Source organism: Apteryx rowi, unplaced genomic scaffold, assembly GCF_003343035.1.
Source record: "Apteryx rowi isolate R43461 unplaced genomic scaffold, aptRow1 scaffold_8, whole genome shotgun sequence".
Taxonomy (NCBI): domain Eukaryota; kingdom Metazoa; phylum Chordata; class Aves; order Apterygiformes; family Apterygidae; genus Apteryx; species Apteryx rowi.
The window spans coordinates 1,558,437-1,571,768 of record NW_020451093.1 but is presented as its reverse complement, the minus strand read 5'-3'; the positions used below and the strand labels follow the sequence as shown (position 1 = coordinate 1,571,768).

General features: G+C 39.1%; 1 protein-coding gene across 2 annotated transcripts in view; it reads left to right on the top strand.

The window, feature by feature from the left end:
* The window catches only part of NCKAP5 (NCK associated protein 5), a 366,198-nt gene that overhangs the window by 284,980 nt on the left and 67,886 nt on the right, over positions 1-13,332 (top strand). The window lies entirely within an intron of this gene.

The window sequence follows — 13,332 nt, the reverse complement described above, 5'->3', positions numbered from 1 at the left end:
GACTGATGCTCCTTGGTGCATAAATGATGGCCTTGGTATATAGACCTCCAAGAAGTTTTGTGAGATCCCTGGAATGAAATAGCTGAGGAGGCTTTTCTTGTCACTTAAGAACACCAGTCTGTAATATGCAGGAGAGTCCTGACATTTTCTTTTCTGAGTGGGGAAACTATAAAAGGCTCCTTCTTAAAATAAAACATTTGCTAAAAGAAATGCTTTGCTGGATCTAAATCTAATTCAGGCTCGTAAAGGAACATCCTGAGTTTTTTGCATAGACCAGGGCGTATTCTGTGGAAGGGGAGTTAGGGCACTATCCCTCACAGCATTTCAAACTAAAGCAAATAAAGGACAGCTAATGTTCAGTGGAGAACGATATTTTGTTATGAGGGAATCAGATCAACTGACCCATTGGTTTGCTCCGTTTGTAATTTGTGTTTTGGTGATCTCCCTTCTTGTCAGTCTGTTGTCTCTTATTTCAGCACCTAAATTCTAACCAATTTGCCCCAAAACAAAAAACAAACATTAACTAAAGCTTGCCAGGCATGTAGTTCTGATGAGAATAATGTTTTTAAGAGAAAATTACCCCCGAAAGCCAGAATTTCATATGGCCATATACTATAAGTAGCCTTGAGAGATTCCAAATAAAAGCACTGACAGGCTTTTCCATATCTATACAACCTGACATTTTGTGATACAATTTTGAAGATTCAATTTTCAGATACCAAGTTTAAAAATGAGCTTTTTCCATCACCCTAATGATAATAAATTGCTAGAGAAGTACCAACAATAGTAAATCAGATGAGTAAATAATCTTTAGGAAAGACGTAAATGATCTGTGGTGAAATATTTATGATTTTGTTGAGGAAAACAATACTTTGTAAGTTTTGAAAGAAATGTGTAGGCATGGTTCTGAAGAGCAGCAACAGCCTTTTGGCATGGGTCAAGAAAGCAGTGGGGCTGGACTGATGTGTTAGGCCTGAGCAACAAAAGTAAGATTTTACTGCCTATTCTTTTAGTTTAGGCAAAGAAAAACATGCAGCTGACACTGAGTGAACTGTAGATTTCTTTTGATTTTATGCATGGATTTTTGTTATCGCTGATGATACGCATGATGGCAGGAATCCGATACGGCATTTGAAACCCTGGGCAAGTATGTGGGCAGAGTCATTAAGGAGAACAATGTTTTTCGGGTTTTTTTGCTATCATTGTGTGCATTCRATATGGAAAGAAATCTGAGAAAATAAGCAAGGAATTACCATTGTATATTCCTTTTCAAACTTGCCCTATGCTCCAAACTTCTAATAAGCATTAAAAAGATACACTTCTTTCTATTTCATGCAGTTATATTTTACCTATAACCATGCTTGACTTAAAAAGAATAAACTACTGGGTGCTATTTCAGCCTGCTCTGCTTGCTAAATGTATTAGTAAGATGTGTTAGCAACTCGTCATGTAAATCCCTGCGTAAATGGTCAAAGCATAAGCGTAGAGGTTGGTTAGAGACAGCCTTTATTCCAGATTGTGAACATTGTGAAAAGTCTGTGGGTTGTTCGTGGTTTTATGTTTTTGTAGGACCAACTCCAATGCCTTTTTTTTTTGTCCGTTTGTAGCTGATACATTTCTGGTTTTGATGAAGTTTATAATTTATTTTTGTTATTTATCCGGCGTATTAAAGGCAAGAGTCATTCTGTTTTTCCTTTTAGGTGGAAAAATCTTTCTCACTGAAATTCTGATAGCAAAAATTAACATGGATTTGTTATCATAGGTTGTGGAGGACTGGCTGTGTGTTGCATTTAAAAGTGCAATTTCTTGTCATCAAGTCAACTTTTAAAACCTCCCCATTTCGAATTACGCAGTGGAATAAAATAGTAGCCAATGCAGGTCCTTCTTAAATACAATATGCATAAACAACAGGTGTGCTGGATAATTGTTTTCTCATCATGGTGCATATTTCACACTCCATAACTCCCAAATGAAATACCAAAAGAATGCATAAAATTAAATGATTCAAAGATTTAGAGGGCTTTTCTTCATTGCGGTAAAGTGAAAATCTATTGAAATTCTAAAGCAGTGTAGGAATATAATCATTATTATTACAGGTGTGTCATTTTTGTCTTATTGCACTAATGGAGCTAAATATATAGTTCTTTTCTGTTATCTTAAAAAACTGAAATCTAAATGAATGATAACTCAAAAGTATGTGCGTATGAAATAAATAATAATAGGTATAAGATTAATTTCATCTGTATTGTTATACATTCAATTCATGTAAATCTTCATCCATATTTTACTTATTTTATAACTGCCTTTTTACTCTTTATTTAAGTATAGTGGCAGAATTTTAGCATCTGAAGCAATATGGAACTGTGGCTCTTTTACTTAAAAGTAGGTGTACCAGTGAGTACTCTACTTGATGACATTTAAGCTGTACAGATTTTATCAAGTCGGTGTAATTTGCTAGTAATTTTAAATTAAATCTCTTATACATTCCCTTAGACGAATCCATCTAATGTTATGCTAAGTGGTTTTTAGCACATAAGATTACTCAATAAGATTTTCTGTTGCCATCTGTTATGAAAAAAATCATTTTTTTGGCATATACTGGCATATCTCTGTATGTTTTGTATACCATTACGTATACTGCACATAGAAGAAAGGGGTAGTAATTAGAACGCAATGTTGCTCATAAAGAATCATAAAACACCTAGTGAACCAACCCCATCTTTTAGTATTGAATTTTACTAATGCTCTCCTTTGTTTCCCAAATGACCTATCTTCTTTACTGATGGTTTGGATACTGGTAAGATTCAGATCCTCATCCGAAGGCTGTGACACTATTGACTAAATCTCTGTTGACTCCGCTGAGAATGTGAAATACTGTATTGCAAGATAAAATCAGAATGTGGATACTCAGTGAAACTAAAGAGTCCATTAATGCCTTAACTCTTAAATTACCATTTAGGTTTCTCTCTTGATAAGGACAAGCTAAAGGGGAAAGTTACCTTCATTATTCTTTTACCTGTCAAAAAGTTACCTGTCATTAAATCTTTTCCAATGTGATATTGACGGACATGAGTCTTACCGTATTTTTTGCATTTTTACATGGCATTCAGGCTCCTTTCTGCCTCTGGATRTGAGGAAGCCATGTTTCATTAGTCACTTCCCAACGTCTGGGTCCAGGGAGGAGCAGTGATTTGTCTGTGTCCTGTTTGCATTACAAGGGCATCTTGAACATTATGAATTAAACTCCAGCTTACTGCATTAAAAGTATGGAAACCAGAGTGTCAATGTAATGGCATCTTGAATTAATATCAGTGTTTTAACACTCTCCTATAGATGCCCACTCTTCAGTTCATCTTTCTGGTATACAGCTTCCAATATGAGCTACTTCCTTTTATAGTGTTTTGATTTCTTAAAATGTTTATATTGTTATATTTTAAAAGCTGAAATATTCCATCTATTTTTTAAAAGTTTCCTTTTACTCATATCCCATTTTTTTCTCTAAATAAGCATTGTGTGCCTCTTCCTGTAGGGTAGATACCTATGTGTGTAGGCATGATTACTGTAGGTTATGGACACTGTAAGTGTGAACGTGAATCAGAGATTAGCGTTGTATTTTCAAGGCTCACTTAAATTTATTCCATAAATGGTCCTTAGGAGATACTTGACAATAATTTGACATATGGGCTCTCTCAAGACACAGAGAATTGCCTCAGCACTATTACCAGTTCATGGGGGAATAACAAATGGAATTAACCTTTAATTTAGGTCTTTAGGTCTTTTATGCACGTGGAGCCAGACTCTCATGTATTCAGGCATTGTGCTGAGCTCTTCTAAAAAGCTGGCTGCTTATTTGGTGCCGAACTGGGAGCTGACCCCTTTTGAAATTCCTGTATAATACCTCCTAAGCTCTGCTTTTATCTACGAGGAAAAACCGATCAATTCACAAGGGCACAGATTCCTAATCAAATGCTGGCACTGCTTCTTCCAAGGCAGCTGCTGAAAGGCTCCGAAAGGCTCCCAGCCGTCCAGGCTGGAGGTACTTATGTTCACGCTGCTTTGAGCCCCGGGCAGGCRTGCTGCTGGGTGCCTGTCGGAGATGTGGGAGCTGAACGGGCCAGGGAGCCGGAGATGGGCCACCCTCCCCACACCTGCGCGGGGCATGATTTGCCRGGAGGAACAAAAATACAGCTCTCCCCACCTCTTTGAATCCATGCCTTCTCTCTCTAGCAGGGTTGTCCGTTTTAGGAGCTGGTCTTGGAGCTTTTTTGGAAACGAGAAGCGGCTGGCACTGGTGTGGCACCAGTGACTGGTGTGGCAGTGGTAGGCTCTCCAGGCCCCGCGGAGGGAGCAGGGCTTCCTCGCGGCTGCATGCGGGGACTGTCATGTCATCGCACTCCAGGGCTTGGTGCTCACCAGGCTGCTCCAGGTCCTCAACGGTGCTTAGACATCACCGTAGCTTCCCTTGCAAGTGCRGAGTGTGGCCCAGGAGCGATGATGGACATTTCCCCTCTCCCGTTGCCTGGGGCTCCTCCCGGCTCCAGCAATATAAAGGAGATGCAGGTCAAGCGGGGCCCTGGAGGGCCATGTCCCTGTGGTGCCCAAAACGGTGCTCAACCCTTGTCAGCACCAGCGGAGAGGTGAGGGCGGGGGGCAGTGCCCGTCCTGGCCCTCCCGGCTTGCGTGGCTGTGCCCATGGCACAAGACCCCACGTGTCTTCTCACCACTCCCAAATGGCGCAGTGGGACCGCAGAGGTCCGAAGCCAGAATTTGAGATCCTTATTTACACCTTCAAGTCCATGGAGTCATACTCTGTCCTGCACACATGCCCTATATTTTTTGTATATCTGCATAAATGTTGCAGAAGTTGAACTGCTGTTTGGAAATCCTATGATCAGATTTAAGACTTTGCAGAATGACATAGAACAACACACAAAGAAAAAACACACACACACACACACACACACACACACACACACACACGAGGTAGAGTCATTGTGAAACCCCAGAAGCTTCATTTCTGAAAAGAAGCAAAAGTTTGGGAAATCTATGGAACAAATCCTGACCTCGCAGAAATTCCTTTAATTTCAGTACAGGAAGTACAGCCAATAATTYGTGTGAGCTGGGAATCTGCCCACTTCTTTCTAAACCATTCCTCAAATGAGTGCTATGAAGAAAAAGGATAGAACAAAGTACCTTGTATCCAGGCATTCAACAAAACCTTACAAAGGTTCTCCTTGCTTGAAATTATTCTGTCAGAGGCAAAAACAATGCATTAGTGTTGGAGAGAAAATATGTAACTAAAAGCCTTTAAACTAACAATAAGGGTATTTTTTGAAATCCTCCTCCTACTTTTCCACTCTCTTCAGACCATCTGACATTTCAACAATATTAAAAAAAAAATTAGAGGGATGAAGAAACCTTTCAAATGCATAACATTGAGGCAAGGAAAATACAGCTTGTTCAACATTAACCTTGACAAATTCATGCTCTTGTCATTTAAATGAATGAACCTTTCCAGTGTCTAGCTTGCTGGACCTTGAGAAACAGCTATGAGGAAGGATTGTAAAAATGGTGCTCATCTCCCTTGAATTATTTTTCTGAGTAAATGAATGATCTGAGTGAAAACCAAATGAGGATGAATCTTGCTCACTTGAATCACCTGTTCACAGCCAATGAACTTCCATGCAAAACAGTGCTTACCCTCTTCTCTTGCCACGTATTGATCTAAAATATCTTCCCTGAGCCTTGTCTCTTCTTTTCTTCCTACAGGCAAAAGGTTAGAGTTAGATAATGGTATTAATTTTCCAGACATCTGCACATGTTTTAATAGCCTTTAGAAGGTTTGAAATGGTTTCTGTTTGACCACCACAGGGCTAAAATACCATTAAGACATAGATTGTAGCAATACATAACAATCATAGCCTTGTAGTTCAACCTGGCAATAAAAAAGCTAATTTATTTTATCGGAGATTTAAATTAACGTGATGAACTCCTCTTGCAACAGGAGCTGTAACACCACTGTTGCAAAAGTACCATGGCCATGTATATTTTGAAAACCAGATATAAGACTGCAWCAAACCTTGTGTATTTATTTGTTCTGTGTGCTTTGTGAGTGTGTGTTGTGTGTGCASCTAGTAGTACTTATCATTCCTGAGACCATGTTATTATTCTTTCCGTCATTTCTTTGTTCTTCGACTCATCAGGAAAAATGATGATTAATAGATCCAGGCCAGGCTGCAGTCTTAACTTTTTTTTTTTTTAACTGCCCTGAGAACTGGAATTTTCACGTGGGCAAAAGTTATTACTGTTAGGTAAATTAAGTTTAAAATAGCTTTTAAAATAGACATATGCAGCTAATAAGGATACTTTTGAAAATCCGTGAAAGCAATATCTAGATCTCAGACAGTTTTCATTTCCAGCTATATGCTAAGGGAAAGTTTCAGCTTATCCCATTACAAAGTGATAAAGCAGCATTTGATAGCAGCGGCTTCTGTGATAAAATGATCATGGCAGCGCTGAGAAAGAATCTAATAAGGGAATTGATCTGTAGATTCCAGTTCTGTAAGASTCAACATCGATCAACATAAATGTCAATAACAAGATCGTATTGAGGTCTGCCTATTTCCTTTAGATGATTTTGGGGCAAAGTCAGGAAGTGAATGTGAAAATGAATTTTAAACTGCAGGAATCAAAAAGACAAAGACCAAAACTATATTGTGCTACCAGGAATATCACTGGCAGTCATGGTATCAGCACTTCAGCAGTATGCTGAAATTAGTGGRTAGCATTTAATCAGATAATGATTGATAAGGCAACACATTGTATAACTGAGACTTGAACAGTGGTAGAGTACTTTTCATCTGTGTTTCCATGTTAAAGCATTTCTTGAGTACGGTCAAAAAATAAAAGACAGCTTACCTTTTTAGTGTTAAAGCATCGATACTGTGTGTAAGGCATGTCATAAAAGATTAATGGTATAGTTCTTCCTTGCCACAAAAGTTTGAAGTATAAAATTGTTTTCTAGCCTGATTCTGACCACCCCAAAATGTTAAAGAAGACTGATTTTGTGTGTGAATAATGTAACAAGATAAGGAATGTGCAGAACTCTTTGATGTTCACATAATTCATGGTACCGACATGATGTTGGCACTCATTCAGCAAAGTGGAATTAACTTATTAATTAATATTAGATCARTAGAAAGGTATTTATGAAAAGCATTCATTGCTTTTTGTACTAAATGAATGAGAAAAAAGTACAAATAGATACTTAGTAAGAGGACTAACTGTTCTACAATACTTTTTTCACAAAACTGCCGTTGTACCATACTCAAGGAGTCTTCCATGAGCAAGCTCACTGAAAACATTTATTTCATTAATTATTTACATTCCAACTAGCTGATTATCAGGTCATTGGTGTAAACTGTTGACTTTACAGTAATTACAAACCACAGGGAACTTTATACATGTACGTTCCTAAGAAAATAAATTAGCTCATTTTATTATTACTGCAGTATTTACAGACTCCTACCATAGTGCTACTAAAATGAGAGCTAGAACTTCAGAGTCTCAGAGCTTGAAAACACTGATAGAGTTGTAAAATGAAAACTAGGATCAGAGAGGATTACTTTGTGGTTTTCAATGCAACTTTTATTTAAAGCAGTTTATAAAAATTAATAAAACTAGGGGATTTGGAAGAGGAGTAATTTTAGGCTTACAGTAATGTTGTCAACTCTGAAGAATACRGAGAGATTATGTTATTTATGTTTATGCATCAAATGTCTGACTAATACCTCCCARTTTACACCCTAGGACATCAATTTTCAACCTTCTCAATTACTTTGGAATCTAATTCGCTGTTATTGCCTATCTCCAGTGGCTTGGATATAACAGCGGCTAGCAAGCCTGTAGCATCTGAAGCAGATGCGAGCGAACCCTTTGTTTTATTCTTTGTGCTGGATTTGTCATGTTAACAGGATTTTCTGATGTAGTTCTAGCACCCTAATCTTCCATACGAATGTTTGTAATATTATACCCTTGTACTTTGTCTTGGATGTTGTCTGTTAAGTCTCAGTAAACTTGCCTGGAGGATTTTCCAGCAAAACCGACAAACCGCTATTAATGCCATGTTTGAATGTAAAGTCTAGCATCTTCTGTATCAGCAGASTTCTGTTTTTTTAGCAGCTTCACCCTAACAGGAGGGAAAAATATCAAAAACAAATGGAAAAAAAATCAAATTAGAACTTGCATGGAAGTATTTTTATTAGATTAGTAGAAAATCAAATCCACTTGACTTGACGAAATTTCTGGAATAGCTGGAAGCTGCCTTTTTTGTACTAAGAAATGGTTTAGCTTACTGAAATGTGTTTTACACTTAATCCTTTATTATTCATTTTACGTACTGCATAACTCTTCCYGCTGTTAACACTAAGCAATATTGTAAGCTTGTGCTTCTGTTTGCTGTGTTTCCCAGAGCTCTTGGTAAGACCAATAAATAACAGTCTCCAACTGCTTGCTCCTGCCCTTGTGGGGGTTATCCTGGGGTCCGCTTGCTGTGGATTAACCCACCCCATCTTGGGGARGGGAGGAGTWRTTTAAACAGTCGAAGGCTGTTAGTTTCYTACTTTAATTTTAGCCCTGATTCTGTGCTTAAACTCAGCCCAGCGGTAGGAGAAAGGAGTTCTGGACAAGCTGARYGCATCTYGCAYGGTCTCCCAGACGTCTCGTGTGCCTGACTCTCCTTACCCGTACGCAGAGATCTATCCCCTGCCTCTAGGAGATGCTCTGCAGCCGCGGAGCGGGGCCACGGCGGAGCGGTGGTGGCCCTCTGGTTGCTCCCATGCTCCGCTGATACCTTGCCCTTTCCTTTCCCCTTGGCTGCTCGTTGATGCAAAATGTTGGTGCTTAAGGAAGTTCACAGGCACAGATTGATYGGTCCCTTTTGCTATCTGTACAAGGGAAAATATGAGTCTGAATATTTGTTGCAAAATAACCTTATGTAGTCAAAGCTGTTTGCTTTACCCGTAAACATGTAACAAATTTATAAGCAAAAGACCTAAATCCGAAAGTGTGGAACGCGGAGCTGTTGCATTGCTCCCAGCGAATGCCACCCTTGTGCTAACAGCGAGAAAAATTCGTATCTGATCCTAGCATTCCTTCCCTTGAAAATGCTGAACTGCTTTTTTCCATTTCTAGGAATAATAGTTGTTCTGTTATTTCTTCATCATCTAATGCTTGCTCTCTTTTTCACACACTAGTGAGAATCCAGAGAGACATACACCTATATGGACATTTCTGTGTCGTCTGTAATATAAGGCCACATTTTCTTTCCAGAACTGGTGCAAAAAATCACATTATTTAACTGTCTGCTTCTGGGCAGAAATACATGAAGAACATGAGTGTTTCCTTACTGTGCATAGGGGACCTTATCTCATTTAAAGGCACCCTGAAAAGTGGTAGCAAAAGTCTGAGATAACTTTATATTGATAGAATAAATAATGGTTGCAAAGTGGATTATTAGAGAATTAGGAGGAAAAGAACACAGGTATTTCCACCATGAAATGTCCTCGAAATTGCCATAAAGGGTATAGGTATAAAAATGAATTTGAGGTGGCATATGCCATGCACAATAACTCTACTGGGAAACTGTCTTTCTTCACATTCAATAAACTGCTGGAAAGATGAAGGAAAACTCATAACTAAGCTAGTTAACTGGTGGAAAGTGCTCAGTGTGTGAATTGCTATTGCCATTATAAACTGTGAAAATGGAAAAAATTATTTTCTTTGTTTTTACTACAAAGTTAAATAGTAAKTTGTGATGGCCATGAAGTTCTCTTTATCTGAAGTGAATAGTAGGAAAGCAGGACATAATTCTGAAATTCTGTTAAATATATAATTTYCAGGAGCTGAAATAAATATTATATTTTCATTACATCAATTATATATAATAAAACACCAGGCATTGCTGTATATGCACAGTATACAATTTCAAGTACATTTCCTATATTTCACTACACTTTTGYTTCATATTTATCTGTTTTTTATTGACAACCACTTGTTTTGCTCTCTTTAGAAAGCAGATTTACCATATGCCAAATGCATATGTATTACAAACTTTAATTTGTCTAAATATGATATCTGTTTGCACATTCTGAGGTTGAACTCCATTTTATTATTAATTTTAGCTTTTCCTTATACTTAACTTTCCCCTTTATTTCAGAGGATTTAGTGCATAAAAAGTTCACACTTAGTACTTTGATTAGCGAGCGATCTGAATTAAGCTAATATCTGCTAGAATAGGTGAAAGATGTCCTCTCTTCTGCATCTGAACATCTCTCTCCAGTCTRTCTAAGGGCTAAAAAGAAAAGCAGGATTCAGTTTTGTAGCAGATGATATTTCTGCATGAACTAATATTAGGTAAACTGCATACCTAATCATAATTTTTTTTCTGGGGGGTTCTGCTATCTTCTGTGGTATAAAGGGAATGTGGCAGAGGGTTATTTCTGTAAGACCCTTGAAACTAAAGCTCATCCTAGATGTCATTATGCCAGAGCTGTGCTCTGCGTCTGATGGATATAAGTTAAAGATGAACGAGGGAATGAGGAATAGTGAGACAGGGAAGACGATAAACCAAACAGCCTAGAAACAGTCCTCTCCTTTTATAAGCCTCTGTCGCACCTATAAAGAGACCACCGTATTAGCACTCTTCTTGGGTTACACGTTTTCTCACATTTTTTTGTTAGAGTTACTGAATTTAGTAAGTTGGGGACAGAATGGGAATGGTGGTGTTGCTGCCTGTGCCTTTGAGAGGAATCTGCTTTGGGCAGAAAATTATTAAAAACGTGGGGTGTGAAGACTGCAAACATTTACAGCTCCAGCGCAGAGCGCCGAGGAGGAAAAAGTCCTCTCTGAAAACCTCTCCACAGTTTCTTTCCCGTGAATGATGGGCTTTGGCTCATGTGAGAAAAGCAAAGCCAATTGATTTAATAGCAATTAACTCATCCGATATTGGAGAGTCGCATACAGTTTGGCATAATTCATTGAAAACTGTTCTGGCAATGCTGCAGGCCATTAGACATTGCAAAAAAAGAGATGGGAACTGCTAGATATTCTGTGCGGACACCGTCGAGATGCACGCGAGTTCGGGAGTCTCCCTCCCGCGCTGCCTCGTGCCAAGAGGTAGCAGCCTTCCTTTGTCTGCCTGGAAAACCTCAGCGAGGAGATTGCTGGGGAGAAAAAAACGGCTTGCTACTTGATGGATGGGTCATCTGCCTGCCAGATAATTGTGTTTCCTATTGCACCTGGTATAATAGGTTTCCACCTAAATTATCAATTACTTTGTTTTTATTTTTTACGGGGCTTACAGGAGTTAATCCTGACTTTGAAGCACGTTGCTCCATCTCTGCTAAAAACAAACAAARCGGGAGAGAGCCCTGGTAATAGAGGCCAGAAAATTGCCTGGGCTGCGGCGCTCGCGCAGAGCCCGGAGGAGCCGCGCGGCCGGTGGTCCCGGGCGGCAGCAGAGAGGCCCCYGGCTCCCCCCGGCGTGCCTTCCTCCCCGCTCCTGCTTTGCCCAGGCCACCAGCCATTTCGGTGCACAAGAACTGGGGCACGTAACGTGTGGCTTTGTAGCTGCAACRTTTTAGCTTCGTATTTAAGCATCCGTTCTGTGAAAGCCATTCTGCATTGTGGTCTACCTTTTGTTGCCTTGGAACATAGCCTCAGCGGCGATTTTAATATTGTATTATTTGCAAGGCGGCAGGAACTCCTTGATCTAGTCTGTGTCATCTGAAAATAACCATGATGTGTAAAGCACACAATACGTTTTGCTTATCTGAGAAGAAATCAAGATAGGTGGTTAGCACAATCTGTTACTTCATTTTAAATGGATCATTAATGAAATTTTTAAGAAATAGTGCATTTTCCCCTATTTTTGAACTAGCAAATGGAGAAGGAAGAAAAAATAAAGAGAAACAATTTTCTTATCATTTTTCTTTTGTAATTGGATGACTTGCTTCAGTGCCGTGTGACTATATTTAATTAATGATCTCACTCAGACTTGGTTGCGCGGTTTGTTAATGCGAGGCATTGCGCTGGCTCTGTGTCTGTTCCAGTTTATTTGCGTGTGGGGGGGGAGTATTTCCAGCGTGAGGAGCTTTTGTTTGATACAGAAACATAATCACATTATACATCTTGGGAAGACACTTTCCTTCTTTGTTAATTATTTTCGCCTGCCGATTCACCTTTATTATTATAGTTTTATAGAGCCATAGAGTCTAATGCTAGGCAAGATCATTCGAGCGTAGCATGACCTGTGGGTAGCACAACCTTTCCCTTCCCTTCACCGAGCTGGTGTGGAAGGAGCCCAGTCCTCAGGGGGKTTTACAGTGTGCTGTGCTGAGGGATGTCTTATCACTGGTGAATTTTCTTGGAGAATTGTTTCTATTTTGTGCTGATTCTAAAGCGTTAGCTCTAAGCGGGCTGGTCTCTGGTCTTAGGTCTGATCTGGACAATAACAGCAGCACACTAAGCTCCGTTGGATGGCATTRTAAGGATGTATATATTTTTTTCTCCTTGTTGAGATGCATGTATGTTGCTGGTTAAGTAATGAAATATTTAAAATGCTTTGCTTGGAAAAATGTGAAGAAAGTTTTACAAATGCAAAACTCCTGTAGCAATATTTCTAGAATACTTTTTTGGAGAAAATAGATGCTCAAGTATTCATCCAGCTCAGATGTCCCCAGTCACCAGCTCTAACATATGGATCCAGCCATAGGAATTTGCACTAAAACATCTGTGAAAGCAGAAATCGGGTGATTGGTTTCACTGGGGAAAGTAATTCCTCTGCAAAGGGCAAGTACAACACCTGTTCATAACATCAGTGACTCTTGTGTCTGAAAAAAGTGGAATTTTCTGGTGGTTCAACTATCCAGTTGGGATCATTGTCAAGAATAACACATGTACTAAGTCAGTAAACCTGTGAGCTTGGGAAGGCTTTGTACCCAGAGCAAATCTTGAGCCAACACCTGACAGCAGCTCTAATAATAACACCTTAAAGGGTGCACACTGAATAGCTAGGGGATAGACATCACGGATGTTAAAAAACACATACCCTGGATGCAGTTAATATTTCTAATGAAAAGCGCATTGGATACTGAGTGCTTGTAGCACTTTAATCTATTCAGTAATATGCCGGACAAAATGTGATTATACCGAACATTGATCATTGAAGCTATTTCCCATAATCTGCCTGCATCGGATAGTACCTGCTAAGGAATCACTGTATAAAACCTAGATGAATATGCAACTCTTGAGAAATTACTCCCAAATTAAAAA